The sequence below is a fragment of the Mesoplodon bidens genome, assembly GCF_964165515.1.
Source record: "Mesoplodon bidens genome assembly, chromosome: 6".
Taxonomy (NCBI): Eukaryota; Metazoa; Chordata; class Mammalia; order Artiodactyla; family Ziphiidae; genus Mesoplodon; species Mesoplodon bidens.
In genome coordinates this window covers 20751744-20760622 of record NC_138162.1, presented here as the reverse complement: position 1 = coordinate 20760622, position 8879 = coordinate 20751744, and the positions used below count along the sequence as shown (strand labels likewise).

Below are 8879 nucleotides of genomic sequence, written 5' to 3'. Positions count from 1 at the left end.
GCACAGGCTTCAGTAGTTGTGGCCTGCGGGCTCTAGAGCACAGGCTCGGTAGTGTGGCACATGGGCTTAGTTGCTCCGCGGCATGTGGGATCTTCCCAGACCAAGGATCGAACCTGTGTCCCCTGCATTGGCAGACGGATTCTTAACCGCTGCACCACCAGTGAAGGCCACAGTGGGACCTTTTAACGTTTTTTCCAAAGCTATTTTCTTTGGAATACTGTTCTGTGAGATTTGGTAGAAAAAGAATTCCATGATCAGAATGTTTGGGAAACACTGAATATTTTATCCCCATGGTATACATTCAAAATGTATATTTTTTACATCAGACATAAAGTTCCTAAAGTAAACAAAAGCTGAAAAAACAAAACAAAAAATCCTGCTAATTCGATTAATACAAGTTTTCCACTGAACACTTGTGAATGTTTCTGAGGCACTGGCTGATACTGAACACAGTCTTGGGAAGGCTGATCTAAGGAATTAAAATTCTGTAAATTATGAGGAAAACACTTTTAGGTGAGAAGAGATGCATATGGTAGCAGGCTTCAGTATTCTGTATTTCCATTCGGGAAATTGTTCTTATTTGATCCCTTCCACCCTTGATCCTTTTTCCGTGCAGTGGACTCTGTAGTAGGGATAAAGGGGAAAATGTCATTTACTACCCTAGAGGAGCTATTTACTCTACTGTAAATACAGTGGAGGCTGGTAAAAGTGTGTTGATAATAAGACATATTAGCTTAGGTTCTCTTGGTAGCAAATAACAAAAACTAAATCAAAGTTGGATATATGAAACCCAAGGGCAGAAATACAGCCAGGCTCAGGAAAGGTCTAGGAAGCAGCTATATCACTTCCAGTAACGTGATCGCCGAACTGCTTTTCAACAAAGGGCGTCTTCCTAATGAACTTCAAAATGAACTCTGCTGCTGGTTGGAATTAAAAAAAAAATATATATATATATATATGTATATACATATATATATATATATATATATATATATATATATATACACACACACACACAAGCATGCATATATACATATGATACAAGAAAGAAAACATATATAAGTGGATGTTTTGTTATTACAACATGCATGCCAGGCATGGGTGACCATGGGAAGTCACCCCCATGTTTCTGAGCAATACAGCCTAACACTCATTTTTCCATTATCACTGTTGCCCAGAGTGAACTTGTCAAAGAGATACTCCACCATTCAGACTTCCAAACCCCTCCACCCCCCATCTTGCTACTCATACTTAACCATTAGTATTTGCATAATTAATGCACATAAACATTTCAGGTGAAACTGAAGACACCCTTTATTTTAATCCCTGCCCAATCCCATTCCCTTCACTTGTTCCCCAGAGGCAACTGCAATCATGATTTTCAGGCTATGGTTCTATACTTTCACTATGCACATGCACCCACATTCACCAGGTACCCCTACCTCACCCCAGCCCACCCCAGTCTACCCCCATATACCTACATTATTATTATTTATATGATTTTGTGTTTTCCAGGCCCCCATGGAACACCTTCTCCCTCCCACTGTGGAGATCCTGAGCTGCATATGGTTGGGGTATGGCTGTGTTCAGAAACTCCTGGATACCTGTTTTAAAACTTAAAAATGAGAGATTTGCCCACATGAATCAACCAGAGACCTTTATTTATTTATGAACCAATAACTTTATTGGAAGAAACGGAAAAACTGGGAGAACAAAACTTAAGTGATAAAGTCCAGGAAAAGAGTCCTGCACTTTTTGCAAAAAAAAACCCAAAACTTAAGTGAATTTCTTCTGCAAGGGCACTATTGCTGTCTGCATGGCAGGCACGGTGACCAGGGCTCTGGTCTCCCCGTGGCTCTGGGGAGGTCCAGTCCAGGCTCAGTTCTTCTTGTCGCTGTCGCCCAGGGTGAGCTTGTCAAAGAGGTACCCCGCCAGGTCGACGTCCGGGGCCCCCATCATGCTCAGGGTGGTGACATGACCCTCCAGCTCTCTGATGAACACCACCTACTGGCTGAGGTAGTGAGTTGCCAGGAAGTGGCGCAGGTGGGGGTCACACTTGTCGGTGGCCAGCTGGTGCAGTGGAGCAGGCTCCGGGTCACTTGCTTCTCCAGGAACAAGGCGCACTTAATGGCCTTGAGGCCGCTCTTCCACTCGTCACTGACTGGCTTCCTGATGTCTTGGAAGTTGAGGCGGCCCCCGCGCTGGTTCTGCAGGCGCTTCAGGACCTGGGCCCGCCCCCTGTGCTCGTGTGAGCGACGCAGGAAGAATCGGCTGAAGTGCTTCAAGGCCACGTCGTCGCGGTCGAGGTAAAAGGCCGCAGCCAGGCACACGAAAGAGGCGTGGAGCTCCAGGGTGAAATGGCTGTTGACGGCGGCCTCGCAGTCGGCGTGGTAGTTCTGGCGCACCTGCGAGGGCGGCACGCTTAGCGTGGCGGGCGTGAAGGCCAAGGTGAAGGCGAAGCCGCGGGGCCTGCGGTAGCTGCCTCGGACGGAGCCCCTTTCACGTGATTTACCAATTTCCTTCCTCTTGGGTAAGTGCAGACTTCTCTTTTTTTTGTCAGAAAACCAAAGGCTTAGATGCATTCTTAGAGCAAATAACTTAACTGTGTGCATGTATTTATCCCCTCCAACCTCATTTGTCCTTTCACTGCTACTCAGCAAGTATTTTTTAAACCCCTCAATTATGTTGTATGGAATGAGCCACAGTGGTAGGAAATACCATTGATCTCAAATTATCTTTCATTCATTCATTCAATAAATATTTATTGATTAATTAGTCTAAAACAGGCAATGACTAAGTAAAATTACAGGAACTTATTTTTGCTATGTTACTGTACAGACCTCTGTTGTACGTGCTTAGGATTAATAATGGGAATTGCCCATATTATTTTTTTAAGTTTCTTTCACAGAAGCCAAGTGAAGATCCAAGGTAAACATTTTTTTCTCAGATCAACTTTATACTGCAAATGAAAAATTTATTCTTCACCATCAGACAAAAACAGTCTGGAAGAAAATGTAGTTTTTCCAAGGAAAATACATCAGCAACATATCTAAGCTGTGAATAATAGACATTAGAATTTTAAAAACTAAATCACATACACATACACAACTAAAAATGACCCATCAAAAATTTCATCTTCTCACCACCCTTAAGCCAAAACTAGGGCAACAGTAATACAATTCTCCCATCAAGCTTCACTGCCACCGCAATGTTGTTCAATAGGACATTTCCAAACATTTAAAAACTGACCTGGGCTTCCCAGGTGGCGCAGTGGTTGAGAGTCCGCCTGCCGATGCAGGGGACACGGGTTTGTGCCCCGGTCCGGGAAGATCCCACATGCCGCGGAGCGGCTGGGCCCGTGAGCCATGGCCGCTAAGCCTGCACGTCCGGAGCCTGTGCTCCGCAACGGGAGAGACCGCAACAGTGAGAGGCCCGCGTACCGCAAAAAAAAAAAACCAAAAAAACAAAAAAACTGACCTGGCCACAACCCCATAAAAGTCTACAGATCATGAACAAGTGTGCTGGGATATAACCACACAGAAAACAATTCACTAGGGCATCATTTTGACAACAAGCAGCAAACCCTGCAGCATAGGAAAACCCTAACAGGAGAACGAGGTGCACACCCCTCTCTCTGGGAATGCAAGGCCAGGACTGACACCCAAGATGCTCTTCTCTCAACCTCAGCAGTGGTGCCTTTCACAGAGCAACTATGCAGTCTCCCAAGACCACTGGGAAGGAGAATCTGATACTGACAGTATTAGCTTGCCATGAGGCCATAAGCGAGGGAATGTGTGTGGCCTTGGTGAGAGAGCAGAGGTTTGGGAGATGTTGCTTTATATTGGCTTTCAGATCAGGAATTTGTACATATAGCCCGCAAACAACGTTTCTTGAAAACATGTGAACATTCTTGAGTACGACAGCTCCGTGTGAGGGGTCAGAAATGGCAGTCAAGTTCGTTTCACTGGGTAACAGCTGATTTGCGGACTGGAAAACAGGCTTCCTTGTTTACAGACATAACCACAAGGCTGCCAGTTGTGTGCCAAATCCACACAACTACACAGTTGCATTGGGAGAGCGACCAAACATGTTTTACATGGACTTATTTCAGAGAGGGAAATGCTTCATGTAAGGCTCTGTCAGTTTAAAAAGCAAGAAGAGTGACCATCCACCTTTCCCAATTCAAGCCCTATATATCATAAATATGATAGCTACACACCAGCAACTGATTAGATACATCACGAGCTTTGATGAATGGAAAGCCCCTAAAAAGATATCAACAAAACGAAGTTAGATCTTCATGTAAATACATCACCAGTTAAACCCAGTTAATACAACTATTTAGTATTATGTACAGTATCCATACAGAATTGTGTATAAAAATAAATAAGCTCAAAAGAAAGACCTGGAAGGCTCTGCTATGGAGAAAACTGAACAGCATTAAGCCGACTGGCTTGGTAACAACTCTCTGAACGGCTGAGAGGCCCCTTCAGTTCCTATGTTCAGGATGGTTGAGATTTCAGTCTCACTTGTTTAAATGGTGATATTAATCGTTCTCTAATTGACCACTGTGTAATGAGGATGGACCTGAGATTAAGTGTCTCAGGAAGAAGATAGGAAACCACAGAGTTGTTAAACTCAAGTGCAAACACTGGGGATTCAACACTATAGTTTATGCAACAGCAATTCACATCACCATTTGGTCATATTCTTTCTACAAAACAAAAGCTGCACTCACATGTATGAAAAGACAAAAATTAACTGCCATCTGTATCAATATGTTAATGTGCTTCAATCACATATGTTTTCATGAAAGTTTAAACATAAAATCACCTTTAAGATCTTGACCATGTGATCTGTTCCCTGCCATGTCAGATTATACCCCGTGAAGTTTACTGTCTTAACAGTGATAGAGTTCTTTATACCTTGACAAGTAACTAAGAGGAAAAAAACACACACACACACACACAATAAGATGAAGAGCCTATACATTTGTCAAGCTTGACTTATTTGCTTTTCTTGAGTCAATTGGAGGTTTATAGCCACATTCTTAAAATCATTAATTACAATCTTCCCAAACAGGTAATTGATGAACTGATGCATCCTAAAACTTGTCAGTAACAAAGTGTTATTCCAGTTTACAGCAACAGTTTAATTCTATTATTTAGGTACTAAAACTGAATACACTGAATACTGCAAACATTATTCCCAACCACTCAGTAAAGTACTACATACTTTTGAGACAAAGGAAAAAAAAAGAAAAACCTAAAAAGCATAAGACTCCTCCGATTTTCATTTCCAATGATACATGCCAATCTTGATGATCTTGATGAGCGATTTAAATGTCAACTATAAACCCAGTATTTTATTAGCTGCTATGCAGTGTACTAGAGCAATAGAAGAGAGAGGACCTCAAACCCTCTGTTCCCTCACATTGAAAGGCAGGCTTCCTGACCCCTCCAGACCACTACTGGACACAGGGAAGGCACACTAATCTTTCAGGACCCTAATCAAGAGTCACCTGCTTTGTGATTACTTCCATGACACACCCTCACCAACACCACTGAGTTTGCTGCTCCTACGGGACGTTACATATATTTCCTATTTTAACACATACCACAGTGCATCATAATTATGATTGCAGATAGATGTTCTAACAATTTAAAGAGAACGATGACTTTTTTGCTCTTACATCTTGCTATTTCCCTTCCCATAATATTTCTTGAAGAGAAACCATAAAAATATAAACAAACAGAAAAAACAGAAAATATACAAAACATGTGGTTTGTGGCTTAACACAAACTTAAGTAAGATTAATTCTGACAGTATCCAGCATGACAAACTTCCATGGTACAAATGAGAATGGACCAAGGTTTGAGCAGGTACAGGAGACAATCCAGGCCTGAACAACACCAAGAAAAGGTAGACAGGAAAATATAGACAGACATGGTGTGTAGGAAATCACGAGACCAGTCTGATGGGAAGAGACTTAAATAAGACTGAAACTCACTTTCTAAACCTCCATCCCCAACTGGACAATTCACAAGACACAGGTGCACCAAAGAAGCCAATTATTCAATCCCTTTAATGGGGAGGAACAGTTTAAACTTTTATTGGTTTAGTTCGCCCCAAAAGCAACTATCAAATGTTGGCAGGACACAATGAAGGCTTACCTTTGTTAACATAGTTAAGTCTCTCTCTCACAACTAGCCCACTTAGCTCCACGTTCCTTAGCGCACCCGACGCACTTACACAGCATTTATGAGCTTTACACAACTGGAAGGTCACATCTTTATTTCTTATCGCAGGAACACGACTTCTGTAAACTTTATGTCTGTCACAACCTAAAGGAAAATTATTGTAAAATGAGTGATTTAAACCATGCATTTTATCCTCATTAAAAAGCATCTAAATAAAAACAAAAGCATCTGCTCTGTGCTAAGGATTAGAAACGACTCCTGCCCTTAAAGCCTTCATTAAGGAGGAAGATGTATAAACTCAAAATTTCAATCACATGAGATAAATAAACGTAACCTTTATGCACAGAGGTTCCTATGAAGGCAAAAAGTTATATCTAAGTGACGGCTTCATGATAACCCTGAAGTACAGTCTAGAAAGATGAGGCTACGCAGAGTTGTGGAGTAGGAGGTGCATTAACTGCAGAGGGAACATCTGTGAAAGACACTCAAGCCTGACTCCTGCTGGGCACTGTAAATACTGCAGGTGGGGATGACTAAAGACCAGGGGTCCAAGTGTGAGAAGAGACAGAAATGAAAATAGAGATGTTGGCCCAAGCAAGCCTGGGAGAGAGCATGGCTTGTATCCCACAGGTGGTGAGACCTGGGCCTACCACTGGCTGAGTAAGGGTGCCTCCGCTGATTAGAAAAAGGCTCCCCACTGCTGAAGGACCGACTAGATCAAGGGAGTGATCACAAAAAGCTCCCCTTCCTCAGGGCAAAGAGCCCTATGAGGCTTGGCCGAACACAGTTCAGACTACACGCCTCCGTGCAGAGCACACGCTGGGCGGCTAGTATGCACTAACTCTGTGTGGGCAAGCCATTAGCAGCATTATTTTAAGCACATCTTTTGATGTTAGAAGATCACTTAACCCGAGTAGGCAGATGAACTTAGAGGAACTGAACCCAGGGGCCGTGAAACCACCCAGGAGTTTCTGCCATAGTCTGGGCAAAATGTAATATGGATGAAGAAGCAAATTTAGGAGGAGGCCAAAATTTACAAGCTAGACCCACTGGATGCAAGACATAAAGAAAGTTCAGTGAAGGAACTCTGAAGAGAATGGGCTCTACAATAAACTTTTCTTACATTCAATGTAAAATATTAGGCAAAATTAAGTACAGTGGCCTTTAAGGTCCCTTCCAGCTCTAATTTCTTTTGATTTCTAACTTATTACTCGGGTTAAGTAAAGTCCCTTCATAGGTACAGAACAGTTCTTATACCTGAATGGGATGCAAAGAATAATCTGACTTCTCTTCACCAGGGGATGAGTTGAACTGTCCTTGCAGAAGAGATAACAGATGGTGTGAACCCCAGATCCTAGAAAAGGGCCAGGCACAAGGTAAGTATCAGCTTTTCAAAAACAAATGAACAATCATTTCCTGTCCTAGATCTTTACACCCTTCCTCTGCTGGCTACTTTCTCACAGCTTATAAACATCTGCAAATATACCCACTTAAAAATCTCTCAGACCTATGATTCTTTGGATCTTCTTGTGGATAACCTAAGTCTCTACCATGCCTTCAAACACCTGTCCTCCCAAAAAGCCCAGATCTGTACCTTGGGTCCAGACCCGTCTACCAGGCCCCTCTAAAGCACTGAAGATGAAGTAAGATCCTCTCGCCACCCCCAATCCCTTTCTACTGTGCTCTGTATCTCTCAAAAAGATGCAGCTGTAAACTGTCACCCACGCTTGCTGCCCTCCCTTTTCTAACTGGTCACCAGGGCTCACCCATTCTCTGTCAGATCTGCAAAACCCAGTCCCACCTTTTATAACTTAAGTGGGACCCTCAGATTACAATTCACCCTGCACCAAATCAACTGCCTTCCACATGGAGGTCCGAGTGAGCCTCTAAACCACAAGTCCATCTCACTGTTCTTTGGTGTTTCCCACAGCCTTCAGGATAAACATCCAAACTTCTGACAGGACAAACAAGGCCCCCATCTCTTGGGCCCCACTAAGTTTCCAGGATCAACTCTCATTTCTTTCCCAAACCCTGAGTTCCAGTCCTGTACATTAGTTTTGCCATATTTTCTTATATTTCTCAAACTTCAACACACACTGCTCTCTCCTGCCACCCCAGGAGCTTCTACATATCCTTAGAAAGGATGGCACCTCCTCCAAGAAGCCTACCCTGAACTTTCCCTTCCAAGATTCTGTGCTCTGCAAAGGGGAAAGGTGGGGGGGGGGAGGGATACATTAGGAGTTTGGCATTAACATAGACACACGACTCTATATAAAACAGATCATCAACAAGGACCTACTGCACAGCACAGGGAACTCTACTCCATAGCCTGGAACACACTGTACGGGAAAAGAACCTGAAAAAGAATGGATATATGAATAACTAAACCACTTTGCTGTACACCTGAAACTAACACAACATTGTACATCAACTAACCTCCAATATAAAATAATAATTAAATTAAAAAAAAAGGTTCTGTGCTCTGTAGCACCAGAACTCACTTCTTCCACAGCACTGACTACTGTGCTTGTGTTTACTTGCTGCCCAGTAGAAGGGGAGATTACCTAGGGCAGAAGCATCCTCTCCAGCAGCCCTTGGTTCTGACAACTCATTCAAGTGCCAGGCTACTTTACACACATAACCTGCTTAATTAATTCTAAGAACCCACAGAAAGAGTGG

At 42.9% G+C, this 8879-nt stretch overlaps 1 pseudogene across 1 annotated transcript; it reads right to left on the bottom strand.

The window, feature by feature from the left end:
* Window positions 1-1800: 1800 nt before the first annotated feature.
* LOC308618681 (ferritin heavy chain-like) lies at window positions 1801-2634 on the bottom strand (annotated as a pseudogene). The gene has a single exon. The product of its transcript is annotated as a ferritin heavy chain-like (transcript).
* Window positions 2635-8879: the final 6245 nt, after the last annotated feature.